At 39.8% G+C, this 14175-nt stretch overlaps 1 long non-coding RNA gene across 2 annotated transcripts in view; it reads left to right on the forward strand.

The window, feature by feature from the left end:
- The window catches only part of LOC131197452 (uncharacterized), a 37155-nt gene extending 30517 nt beyond the window's left edge, over positions 1-6638 (forward strand). For both annotated transcript variants that reach the window (XR_009154954.1, XR_009154953.1), the window contains 3 exons: positions 4424-4563; positions 5099-5146; positions 6528-6638. This is a non-coding gene — a long non-coding RNA (uncharacterized LOC131197452). The remainder of the gene's footprint in view (positions 1-4423; positions 4564-5098; positions 5147-6527) is intronic.
- The last annotated feature ends 7537 nt before the right edge of the window (positions 6639-14175 follow it).

Genomic DNA, 14175 nt, shown 5'->3' on the forward strand with positions numbered 1-14175 from the left:
TCGTTCCAAACTGAACCAGTGGCCCCATATTTGTGAGTATTGCATTTGACACAGAATAAGAGATGCTGCACTGTAAAACATATAGCAGATAAACACATGGTCGTATCTCTTAAAGTAGGATAAACAGTTCTGCCTGACAATAATATTAAAAATCTACAGCTAATGCTGGTATATATCATAAACTCCCAGGGCCTATTACAAGGTTTTAGGACCCCAAACTATACACACACACAATCATTCGTATCCATAGATATCCCATTCATATCTATAGATATGAGACATATATCTACACATGAAATAGATCTATAATTGCATTACAGAACCAATAAACCATATAGAACATAGAAATTTATTTAGATCTCCCTTGGGGCCTATGATTGCAAATCATCTGAGGATTTACAAAGACTTAATTAGTCATATATATATCTGGATTCTAAATAAATAGCTTCCCCCCCCCCCAGCATGTTCTTTCTATTTTAATAATGCTGCACTGAAGTATATTGAGTTTTTGAGCAAACAAGATTTTCAGCATTTAATGTTTCTAGTGGTTAACAGCAGCATGGATCTGGCTTTGCAACTCAGTCTAGAGAATCTCAGAACCAGACTGACTTGGTGCCATGTGTTTAACCATGCCAGTTAGAGATGCCACAACTGCATTTGTCCTAAACACTAAACTTGGTTAGCTTTAACCTTGATTCCCACTTTTCCTTTTTTACATTTAGCGCTAAATATTGCAATATTTTATGATTTGCCACATAGTGCAAATCCTGAAAATTGATTACTTCAGTAGCCAAATTAAGCAGGTTGTCCAGAGCAGTGTAAAAGCATCAATAGACAATGTTACTTATGGATAAAATCCTTAAAAAAATTAAGAGACCCAAAGAGTTAGACTAGCTAATGTATAATAATGTCTAATAATGGAAAAATACATCCCCCCCTCTCACACACACGAAGATGCTGGGGGGAGAGAGAAAGACAGGACTGCCATTCTTACTTTGTATTAAAAATAGATGCTTTTGCCCTATGAACCTTCAAACCTCTTTTTCAAACAAACTGGTTTTTCTTTTGATTAGCTGGAAAGGAAATGGCACATCCAGGAAGAATGCACATCAAAGAGAACACTCTAAATGATGCAGAAATGCATAAAACAACAAACAAGGCCAGCAGGGAAGAGAGCGATGCCATAAGTATATATGTCTTCATATTACAATGAACGCCAGTTTGCCGAAGAACTGCAAAATGAGAACTAAAACTTCCTCATCTGATGCTTTGCTAGAAAATTAATGACTATTCCTTCCGCTCCGCTGCCAAATTGATACAAAATGCTCCCTTAAAGGAATTGCAATCCTGTGTATTTGCACTTTGGAATTTTCTTCCATGTTAGATTCAAAAGGCATGTTGCATGCCTACTTTGGTGCACTGTATAGGATGGAAAAGTAGTAGTTTCTCCTGGAAACATTGCTGTAACCATTTTTAATTTTGATTCCAAGATGGCCTCCTAAGTCAGAAAGGAAGCCCAGAAGCAGGGGAGTGATCTGGATGTGCCCCTTTTGGAGAGGATCAATGGTTATGAGGATGATGTTGCCACCCTCCTATCTGCTAATCCTGTCAATGCCTCATGACTCTTTGTCACAAATACTTTAAAGATCAGCATTTGCCCTAGCTTCAACTAGTACCATCCTCGGAGAGATCTCCCAGGATCAACTGCAGAAACAATTGGTCAGAAAATCTGATCTTTGTGTATGCTTTCAGGCTGTAGAGAGTATTGGCTCTATTTAGAGCCCATGTTTCTGCAAAGCTTCTAATACGTATGCAGGCTTCTCTCGTGTTTGGAGGTAGCACTGTAAGGTTGTTAGGATAGCACCAGACCTGTCTGTTTATGTACTGCAGCATAGGCTCCACTTAAACTGATCTTAAGGATTTTCTATCGTCTATTAGCTTTCCTGTGTCCTGGGAAGGCCTGAAACAAGCCCCAATTAGCCTTATCTGTGGTAAGCAATGCAACTTTGTACTTCTAAGCCAGGGAAGACTAGATTAGACATGCAGTAACTGCTGTGTATGCTGAGTGCAAAAGCCACTGTTATTGCCTGGGACAACATGGGATTACCTATGATACATTAAAGTGCAATGAAGCCATTGGTCAATAGCTGACAGAATAGATTTCTTAACTGTGTAAGGGCACTCCACCTTTTTTAATGGGCAACTATGTCCCCTTTACAACCTGTAGATTTCAACTTCTAGAATTCCTGAGTCAGCCATGAAGTTCCATGGAACCTCAATTCCCAGATTTCTTGAGCCAGCATGGCTGATTCAGGAATTCTGGGAGTTGAAGTCTACAGGTTGTAAAAGGGACAAAATTGCCCACCTCTGCTTTAGAAATAACTATTAGACATAACAATGTCATAGTGTGATTTAGACAAGTCAATGTGAATTTTGTTTTTCCCATGAAAATTGTTGCATATTTATATGCCTAGGATCATGGCCACTGCATAGCAACAGGATACCACTCATGCAAGAACTGGCTAAAGTCTTAGGAATTCTATCTTCTAAAAAGCATTGGATGATTAGCAAATCAATAGAATGCTGTTCATTTGATTTCTAGAATTTCACTCAAGGTGATTTAACTGCTGATCTATGACTAATTATTGATAATAATTAGCAGATAAGTCTACTAGATATATGTTGCAGCTATGATGTGGATAATATTGTCCAATTATCATTTGTACACAATCCACTTAATAATGCATCTCAGGGGACATGAAAGGTTACATTTAGATATTTCAAATTCTGAAACCCCCTCAGATATGTTGCTTTGCCAGTATTTCATATTCTGTGCCAGAAATCCTCTAACGATGGCAGTGGGTGAGTCAACTTTAGCAAAAAACAGCTATGTCCGCAATATGTCTGAAACAACTTACTTTTGTTTGCCGAGTCAAAGCTATAAAACTGAAAGGGTCAGGAGAAGAATAATGGAAAATATGATCTGCAAAAAATCAAGTGAAGAAAACCCAAGGACTGAAATACTAAAGAAGTGCTTTCTTTACACAGGATCAGTCTTACCGTATCATTCCAAGAATTTTTCTATGGTGGTTTTCTGAGTGACATCACTTCTTTTTGGAACATGCACGAACATCTTATTCATAATGATTTTCAAAGAGGGCTTGCATGAGCCTCAAGGTCAAAGAATTCTAACTGGGTCCTGGGGAGGTAGGGTGGGTATTCCCCTGCCAGCTGTTTTTACAATACTTTCTTACTTTCTCTTCTATATAGAAGAATAGAAATGTTAATTCACTCTGAGAAGGGGATTCATAATCATGCTTAAAAATCCTATACAAATTGAGCTGGGAATTAATTTTATTGAAACCAGAGGCGTTACTTCTTCACAGATATGCAAAATATGGGCAGCCAAGTTCATTGCAAGGGGCATTACGTGGAAGAATACCATGTTATGTACACAGTCTACCATGGTGGATGATATTGTATTCAGAATGACGCGCAGAGATCTAAAGCTACAGGCCCTTATTTTGGGGATAATTGGTCAATAAACAATTGCATTAAATGGTGACTTCTTGACCACTATTGAAATTGTTCTGCTGCTAATACTGATCCTCAGGCATTTTCATGAACCTGTAGGACCCCCAGTGCCATAGCTTGCATTTTTAATTTACTGACACTCTCTAGTTTATTTCTGGGAGGAGCAACACTGCTTTAGCAAGTGGAACGTAAGAGTTCGGGATCAGAGATACTAGACTCAATCAATTGAACTTACTTGGCACAGAAATGAATGGCTCAACCCATGGATATCAATAGAATCCAAATCCTAACAATTGAATCTGACTTCAATCCATTTCTTTTTTTTTTTTTTAAAAAAGAAGAAGTGTAACTGGATTTTTACCGTCAAGGATCCCTTTTTTAACTATCCTTTTCATCAAATGTTTTAGCATGCTGTTCTTTTGTAAAATCTTATTGCCACCAGACTTGTACACGTTTCTGTTCCTTGCTGCTTTAAGCTAGAGCTGCATGAAAAGATGATTCTGGATGAGAGCTAAATTCACAGGAGACCAGAGAGAGACAAATCGGCATGAAATCTACCATTACTAAAGGTAGAACATGCCTCCAAGCATGGCGCTCTGATGAAAGCAAAGGTTACATAGACTATTAGTATAACCTAGAAAGTCTGCACCATAAAAGGATCTGATAATTTTATGGGTGTTTCCCTTTCCTTATGTAAATCTCCCTGTTTTCTTGGCAGGAAAAAAAAATGAAAGCCCTCAACTCTTTCGCTCTTTTTTTTTTTTTTTTATGAAGGTATTCCTGTATATTTTCTCCTAGAATTTTCCAGTGGGAGGGCGCGTGGGGAGACTTATTTATCGAAAATGCCCAGCGGCTTCCCACATAAATTTTATCCTCGTTTTCCCACTAGGAATTCCATTCTCTGGAGTCCGTATTTCGCTGGTGACTTTAGGGTGACAAACAATTAATGGGATGCACAAGTGTCAAACAAAAGGCAGAAAAGGCACACCGCTGCTGGGAAAGCACGAAGAGTGGAGTAATGTGATTATGGTAATGATCAACAAGTCATCGTCTGCTGCTTTTGTTCGCTGTAATTAACTTCTTGGAAGGGCACTGTGGTTTCCCCTGTTTTCCTCATCTGGCCCTGTCTTTGTACCCCCTCCCCATCTTTCTCTCTCTCCTGACAGAGGCTGCCCCCCCCTCCTCTCCAAGTGCCCCCCTAAATAAATTCAGGGCAGGAACAAAGATACAGCAAGGAGAATAGAGATGGATATCATTTGTTGTCAGAAATTCAATACCATCTAGCAATCCAATTACTTAAGCTGTTTTTATAAGTCTTATTGCTGCTCACAGTAAGACCGCTCAGTCTCACAAAGAATGTAGTGGAACAGATGAGGGGGTGGGGTGGGGGGTGTCTAATGAGGTTTCAGGAGACGAGGCTTTTGCTATTGTATTGATGTTGGGATCTAGGAATCTAACCCCAGCAAAAAGTGAGAGTCACTGTTGCAAAGGCCGATCAAAGGGGAATCGTGAAACTCCACAGTTACTTATGGATTTTTCTCTTTTTTTCTTTTTCTTTTTGGAGAGCAAAGAAAACCGGGGAAGGCTACCATCCGTTGAGAGCCTGCCTGTGGTGAGTCTCGACAAGGATGAGAAACGGAAATTACTTCTGAATATTCTTGCTCTTAGGCTTCCAATCTCGATCTGTGCTTTAAGCTTTCTCCCCACTGGATACAGGTCAAATGTTGAGCGCTGCTGTAGTGTTTCCAGAATGCTAACGATAGCTTTCTACATAACCTGCTTTCTTTATTCCTCTACAGAGGACGCATTTGTGTAGATAATAATGAATAGCACGTATATATCACAGGAATATTCAAAGTGAAGGTGCAGCTCAATAACAAGTCTATGAATCATGGACTCTGATACTGGATAATTTCAGATACATCCCTATAGTTTTCTTGGCAACAGGATGGACATGCTTTGCCATTGCCTTCTTTTTGGAGACTTTTTTTTATATACTTCCGAGACTCATTTATAGCCTGAGTTTCCATGTTAGCCATCCACCCAAATATAGAACGCGGCCAACCCTGCTTAGCTTCTGAGCTCAGACAATGCTAACTTGATTAACTAATGATCTAGAATATATAAGCAAATTGTGTACTGTTCTGGAATGCAATAGGCATATGGCTCCTCTAATCATAACTCAAAAATCAACTAGTTTTTCTTTTCCAACGCAAGTTAAGTTTGTGTGCTTTTTGGAGAAATAAGCAATATGGCTTTGTCGGTTAGCTTGTGGCCTTGAGGGGGCGCTCTCCACTGGAGGTGGTTAATGGGGTAAGAAGAAAATCTCACTCATGTGCTGTCTTCCCCTTTAGTTTTTCTATAACTTTTCTTAATTTTAATTGATTTTATATTTACATTTTTACCATTTGTAAGCTGCCCAGAGTTGCCTTATTGGTGAAATGGGCGGCATAAAAATTTAATAAATATCCAGCCAATAAACACTCAGCTTCATCCAATTGCCCCGTCTCTACCCTGAATTAAGAAACTACAGGATTGTAAAAAGATATATATATATATATATATAATATAATGTAATGTAATGTAATGTAATATAATATAATATAATGTAATGTAATGTAATGTAATGTAATGTAATGTAATGTAATGTAATGTAATGTAATGTAATATAATATAATATAATAATACAATACAATACAATACAATACAATACAATACAATACAATACAATACAATATAATATATAACAACAGAGTTGGAAGGGACCTTGGAGGCCTTCTAGTCCAACCCCCTGCCCAGGCAGGAAACCCTACACCATCTCAGTCAGATGGTTATCCAACATTTTCTTAAAAATTTCCAGTGTTGGAGCATTCACAACTTCTGCAGGCAAGTCGTTCCACTTATTAATTGTTCTGTCAGGAAATTTCTCCTTAGTTTTAAGTTGCTTCTTTCCTTGATCAGTTTCCACCCATTGCTTCTTGTTCTACCCTCAGGTGCTTTGGAGAACAGCCCGATTCCCTCTTCTTTGTGGCAATCCCTGAGATGTATGTATGTATGTATGTATGTATGTATGTATGTATGTATGTATGTATGTATGTATGTCTCCAATGGATGTATGTATGTCTCCAATGGATGTAAAACAGATGCATTAATTTGGCAATCTCAAAATTGTGTGGACTTCAGCTCCTAGAGTTTCCCAACTGCTCTAAACTTTAAAGAATATATTTTTTAAAAAAACAATTGTGTGGTCCTCTCTGTTTAATAATGTCATTAGAATGGTATTTGTGGCTTTTGCTGATAAAATTAAAGAATTAAGACTGTAGCCATAAAATGAGTGCTACTACCCCTCGCTCTTCCATATGCATAGGCAAAAAGAATGCAGACAAAGGAAAAAATGTCAAAATGTATTAGCAAAACGAGTGAGTTGTTCTACTTACTTAACCTTTTCAATACATAATTTCAAGTTAATATTGTATGAGGAAGGATGTCTTAGATGGACGAGGGCAGTGGAATTAATTATGTTCTATAAATATCAAATCTTTCAAAATAACTGTCCTCTTCCATTGTTGGCATAGAAGTTCTTACTGATAGAAATTTGAAGCTGACATTTTCAGGCCCATGAAAAAGAATGAAGATGTTGAAAAAAATAAAGGGCATAATTCCTTAAGAATCCTTTCACATCCAATGTATCCATACCCAGGCAGTATTCTATAGTCTAATTGTGTTGAGACTGCTGTTCTCAGAATTTGGAAAGGTCTACTTTCAAGACATGTGAAGGACACTATCAAATAAGCCACATTTAGCTAACTTTGTTAAGATACACCTTCAAGTATTCCCAACATTCCAGATTCATTTTTTAAATTTTTTTTTTAAAGAAGTGGGGGGAAAAGCAGAGATAGCTGCAAGTTTGTTCACAAGTCAAGATTGCATACAAATATAAAAGGGCACATTAGGGATAACAAATTCAAAAAAGTAAAGACGACCTGTTTCATCAAGACCTCAGTATAATTCCCTGTGTTTTAAATGCCTCTGTTGTTTGTAGTTGCATACATTTGCACCAGCTGTTCTACAATTCATGTATTTATCTTACTAATTTATTTAAGCAGTTTAGCATAATCACAGGATCCTATGTGTTTGGAATGCTTATCATTGTTCCCTGGGAAATACCACTACCGTGGGTCCCCCCCCCCATTTTTGTTGCTACAATGCTTGAAAGGCAATTTTAAACACAGGGTGGGAGTAAGTTTAACCCAGAAATGTGTTTTGGTTAATCATTGCTTAAAATGGCTGCAAAGCATATGCTCTTCTCATCCAGTACAACTTGAAAGCAATATGAACATTCAAAAGGTGGAGGTAGAAAAATCAGGTACCCACAACTAATTTCTGCATGCAATGCTTGCTTAGAAAGACAACCTAATCTTTTCAGGCATAAATCTGCAAAACCTGAGATAATAAATTTCAAACAAAAATGAGCAAACAAAACTGGTTCACAAATGTATTCTTCTTAATATAAAAGTTAAATGAAACAAATGAATGCTTCCCTAGGCTGTTACAATTGAAGAATCTTTGGAAACTGACAATCTAAAACAGTGATGGTTAACCTTTTTGGTGCGGAGTGCCCAAAGTGCACCTGGACCCCCAAAATGCAATGTGAGTGCCCCCCGTGTATGTGCCCACCCATGCGCATGCATGCATGTCCCCTGTGCATGTGCTCCAGGCCCCATTTTGGCTTCCAGGTTGGTGCAGGAGACTTTCCAGGCCCAAAACAGGTGGGGGGGCTCGCACAGTGCCCCATTTTGGCTTCCAGGTTGGTGGAGGCTTTCCAGGCCCAAAACAGGGCATAAAACTATGATGGGCTATGTCTACTAAATATATATTTAAAATATTCTAAAATGTTAGATATTATTATATATAATACTTTTTTTTTTTTAGAAATAAAATTTGGATGAGTTTTTTTCCTGTTTAATGATAAGGAATTTTGACTAGGGAAAAGGTGCCAGATTTTTAACATGAAAGTTGCTGAAGCATTTCGTACTGTATATGGCACTGAGAAATAATTACTATAAAAATTTGTCTCCAGAGGCTATTATAAAAGAGTTATCAAGGTCTGGGAAGATCTACATGGGCAACTACCATTCTCCAGCAGACTAGATCCCCATCATGACAACATGGATATGTTTTAAGACATAGCCAAAGGTAGTACGGTTTTATTAAGGAAGTTTTTAAATACATACAACTGATGGAGTCTGCTTAGTAGAATCATTATAGAGTCAGGTGCCTTTATAAAATGAATGGATGGATAAATAGAATCCCATTCAAAACCTGATGAGGTGTTAAGGTAGGCAGATCTCATTGAACAGCTTTGGTCTATGAATAAAAAAATAACTCCAAACTGGTTTCCATTGTTTAAAAATTGTGTGAGCTCTACCAGAAGGATCAGATTAGGACAGGGGTCTCCAAACACGGCAACTTTTTTGTGGACTTCAACTCCCAGAATGCTTCAACTCCCAAAGCTGGCTGAGGAATTCTGGGAGTTCAAGTCCACAAGTCTTAAAGTTGCCATGGTTGGAAACCCCTCGATTAGGCTGACACCAACTTCACAGGAAGGCCAACACCTTTTATTGAGATTGGGTATAATGATTATTACCAAATTCATTTTTCTTTCTTTCTACTATTGGCAGACTTCCAAAATGACCTCATTTCTCCCCCAGCTGTGCATCAGGCAACAATGCCTGTCCCCTGACCTTAATTGTGATACCAGTGTCATCTCAGTCATTCAAATTATGTCCCAATAAACCCCACTAATCCAATTGTTTACATTTGCCACAATGTGTATGTGTGAACTTCAATCTTATTTCATTCATCATAATTGTAGGATTTAACATATGTAACATTATTACATACCATGTTCATTGTTCTCTTTTCATCTTAACCTAAGTGAACTGTAATCGGTTAGGCAAATATGCTTCTTTTACGATCAAAGCAATGATGATACTTTATGGTTGGTGCAGATGGATGTAAAGCACCCACCATGAATACATCCTTGTGTCATCTGTTCCCCTTTTCCTGTTTTCATAAAATGATCTTTCCCAGGCTTGTTTCAGGGGAGCTTGGGAGAAAAGGCCAACCTTGACACATCACTGATCCAGGTCAACATGGCTGCTTCAGCCAACAATATTAGTTAAACTATAATAAGTGCTGTTCCTACTTGCTGAAATGGCCCTGCTAAAAAAAAAATCTATAAAAGCTGCAAAGGGAAAACAAAACTGGCACTGAATGGATGTGTATTCTGTTTTGTTTTAGAGAGCTCAGATCTGCAGCAGATGCCCTAAAACCCCAGTAGAAGAGAAGGTCAGAGCTGGGCTGGGTTTGCTTGATGCTACATGGAACCTCTGAGAAAGCCATGCTATTCTCTGTTGCTGAGAAAAAAAATCCTGTTGAGAGTACTTTTTTCTCCTCCCGCCCCTAGATCTGCCTCACTTCTTTCTGTGTGTGGCAGATGTCACTGAAGTTGAGAAATGCTCTCTCCCTGGTGTGATGGTGGGAATCTAAAGTGCCTGGAAAGAATATTGCAGCCTTAGCATCTCCGTCTTCTTTCATAGAAGATTAATACTGAAAGCATCCTGTGGGGTTGAGGTCTGCTGCCTTCAAACAAGGGGCAGGCTGTTGCTCGTCAGGTTCCAGCAGATGATGGCCACTTTGCCCCAGGTGCTCAGGATTATGATCAGAGAGTCCCCCTCATTTATGTAAGACTATCCTAGATGAAACAGAGAAACACCTCCTGCCCTGAGTCTTATTTCCTGCTTACTAAGAGCGTGAAAGTAGCTGAAGCATTTATATACAGCATTAAGACCCGTGATGGCGAAACTATGGCACGCGTGCCTGAAGTGGCACGCAGAGCCATGTTGCCTGGCACATGTGGCGTCACCCGTTCCTCCTGCAGGTTTCTGGCGCGCATGAGCATGTGACGATCAGCTGGCCTTTGTGCGTGCAGCAGTGCTGGAAACCAGAAGAGCTGGTCTTCCATTTTCCAGCATGAGCATGCACGCTGGCCAGCTGATCAGCACGTGTGACAGAAACCGGAAGATTTGCTGCCATGCGTGTGCTGGAAACCGGAAGTACTTTATCCGGTGCATGTATGCCCCCTGGGCAAATCCTCTTCCTGGTTGCAGCCCTGAGGAGCGCGCATGAAGCGCTTCCTTTTCAGCACTTGGTGCTGCGCCCATGCATGCGCTCCCTTTTCCGCACTAGGTACTAAAAAAGGTTTGCCATCACTGGCATAGACTTTAGTTGTGGGAATTAAATCGGTGGCAGATGAATATTCCTTTATCATGTGGGAGTGTGACCATATGCATATTTATTGCTAATTCATAAACTCTGAGTGTTCTCACAGATTTGTTTTATTCTAATGAATGCTACTACAGGGAAAATAAGGGCAGTACTGAAAACAAGCTATGACAAATGGGATTTTTTTTTACTTCTGGTAGCAAAGGCTAGGGAATAATTATCCAGGCCATGGAGAGAGCTTGATTACAAGCTACTGCATATGTAATGGACTGCCTCAAGATCCTCCAGAGGAATGGATCAGGGCATGTCAGTTCTACCTTTCAATGGACAAGATGGACAAATCCAGGAAAAATTTGTTGAAATGATGTATATGTACGGTTGACTATATACTGTAGTATATATAGATTATATGTACTGTTGACTAAATCCAGGGCAGGGGAAAAATGACCTAGTACTTGTTTGACTTCTATTACTTTATGAAAGTTGGACCATAAGAAAGGCTGAGCTCCAAAGAATTGAGGCCTTTGAACTCTGGTGCTGGAGAAGACTCCTGCGAGTCCCTTGGATTGCAAGGCGATCAAACCAGTCAGTCCTAGAGGAGATCAACCCTGACTGCTCTTTAGAAGGCCAGATCCTGAAGATGAAACTCAAATACTTTGGCCACTTAATGAGAAGGAAGGACTCCCTGGAGAAGAGCCTAATGCTGGTAAAGATTGAGAGCAAAAGAAGAAAGGGACAGCAGAGAATGAGGTGGCTGGATGGAGTCACTGAAGCAGCCAGTGTGAGCTTAAATGGACTCCAGAGGATGGTAGAGGATAGGAAGGCCTGGAGGAACCTTCCATGGGGAAGGTCCTTGTCCATGGGGTTGCGATGGGTCGGACACGATTTCACAACTAACAACATCTCTATGAAACCAGGTGATTAGTTCCAAAAAACATTATCAGCAACATTATTAAATGACCCTTCTGCTTGTAATCAAAATTTCACTGTATTTCTAACATTAAAGGCTTCAAGGCCTACTTAAGATGTTGAGCTAGAAGTCCAATTTTCACTGTTGTGCAACAGATCATTATTGACTGTTAATAAATTTATCCTATGAGATAATCCCAATAAATCCCAAGCAAAAAGGTATATCACCTGAGTTAATACAAGAAATTGTTTATTTAAAAATTTAGTTTGAATTTACTATTTGGTCCAGATATATTAACAGCATCAAAAACTTTTGTGGTAATTCCAAATCATTATAGTATTATAATGCAATTCTTATGATAGATGTTTGTTATTTGTAAGAACTTTGGCATAAAGGGAGCATCTCCATATTAACAAATTGTGTTTAAGTAAATAAATCAGGTATGAAAAGACCTCATGTTGCCATAATTTAGTTCTGGGTTTAAATATTGAGTTGTTTTTATATGTACATATGTCTCTTCTTTCTATATAATAATAAAGATGAAGAATATACTGTATTTCTTTGACTTTACTAGTGTTAAGGACAGGTCATACTGTAGTTTAAGAAAAAAATCAGAATGTTTCTTTTCTGATGCAAGCATTCCTAATAAGGGGTTCCTTTCTCTTTTGAAAAATGAATAATTAAAATTTACAAAACTGATAAGGTGTTTTAAAAGTTCTCTATTCTACCAGTACTCGAGCTTCAAGAAAGATTTGGTGGAATACACTTGTAAGGCATTTCTAAATGGGATGCAAAGCGCCTAAGTACTATGAGCCACACTTATAGAAGAGGCCCCAAATAAAGTATAATTTGAAACAATCAAGTCGATTAATATTATTTTATTGAAGGCAGCCACAGTGACCGTTGGAAAAGTCAAATTAAGGAGATGGAAAATTTGAGCAAGCTGGAACTTCAGCTACTATCATTCAGAAGCAGGTTCTCCACTTCTGAAGTAGCCAGTGAGAAAGATGGGTCTTCGTCTCTAACGCCCCAAGAAATAAAGGTATTTAACTACAAATAGGCTTGCCTGCTCCCTTAATGAGGCTTGTTCACAGAGTTAATAGGGAACAAGGAACCGGCAGAGAAGGTAGGCCCAGTCAAACAAGCCAGCGGTCGTCCAAGCTGAACCCTGAACGAGCTCGCGTTGCTTCACGGCATGCCTTCCAGCCATGGGGAATTTAAAAACCGACGATTACAGCGCCATAAAATAAAAATGCACATTTACATGTGGTCACATGCAAGTTCGGAGATGTCGAAAGGGAATGCTTACTGTAAGTACCCGGGCACCAGCTGAATTAATGACACAGCAGGGCCGGTCAAAACACAAGAACAACTTGTCAAACTCCCTCTATTATAAGTTGGTCCGGCTCCACGCTCAGCCGGGCCGTTCGCGTTGCTTGCCATTGCCCACCACCCCCCGGCCTTTAATTGCCTCTTGTCCTGCAGTCGTGGCCGCCCTGAAGCGTAATGTATTTGCCCGGGAGGCTTTCAGCTTTTCGCGGCTCTCTTCGAGGTCTCTCTCACTCTCCTTAAAGCTAAAGCAAACAGATTAAAGTTGCAAAGGAGGCAGTCAGAAGGAGGAGGACAAGGCGGGAGTGGGGCGCCTTTCCCCGCGAGCAAAAGTTCAAACCGCGCGCGTGATGCCCGGGCAGAAGGGAGGGAGGGGGAGTCCGATCGGCCGCGCTGCATAAATATTCATTCCAACGTCTTCAGTTTGGCTTCGCGGGCAAAAACTGCTTCTTTTCCCCTCGGTCCCTGATGCCTTCAGTTCAGACCACCTTGGGTTATAGGCTATTGATGGGGCATTCTCAGGGAGAACATAATAGATTTACTGGATTGATTTCTTCGATGAAACCAAGCTGGGAGCCTTCTTGGGAATGAGCAGTTTAGTTTCTTTTTGCAGAAGGGGGGACGCCTCCACCCACATTCACCCCGCAAAGAATATCCTTGGCAATAATGAATGAAGAATCCCTGTAAGAGCAACTTGTCCCAATTTTAAGCGAATCTGCTTGGCCAGGGTCCCATTTAAATTGTTTTCCCTCTGCAGATCCAGGAGAAGCAAGGCCCTCCAAACTGCAGATAGTTCTGGTAGCACCCAGTTTGGTGCTCTCCTCACTATTCTTGGAAGGTCTGCAAAACTACATGGCCCAGTATTTGGCAATTATGACCCAACTCTGTTCTTTTTAACAGATCCCCAGAAACGGTAGTTAAGATATATTAATTGAGATATTTACCAATACTGGGAAGCCAGGAATATAAAACCATAGTTCCCAAAACCCACCGGACTTCCAGAGATCATGGATAGTCCTCAAAAATACTTGCAGGTGACCCTACCATGGATGCCAGCGTTTTGCCATTCTTGCACAAAATGCTCTTAAGTGATTTTGGTCCTCTCATTTAACCTT

Source organism: Ahaetulla prasina, chromosome 1 (genome assembly GCF_028640845.1).
Source record: "Ahaetulla prasina isolate Xishuangbanna chromosome 1, ASM2864084v1, whole genome shotgun sequence".
Classification (NCBI taxonomy): domain Eukaryota; kingdom Metazoa; phylum Chordata; class Lepidosauria; order Squamata; family Colubridae; genus Ahaetulla; species Ahaetulla prasina.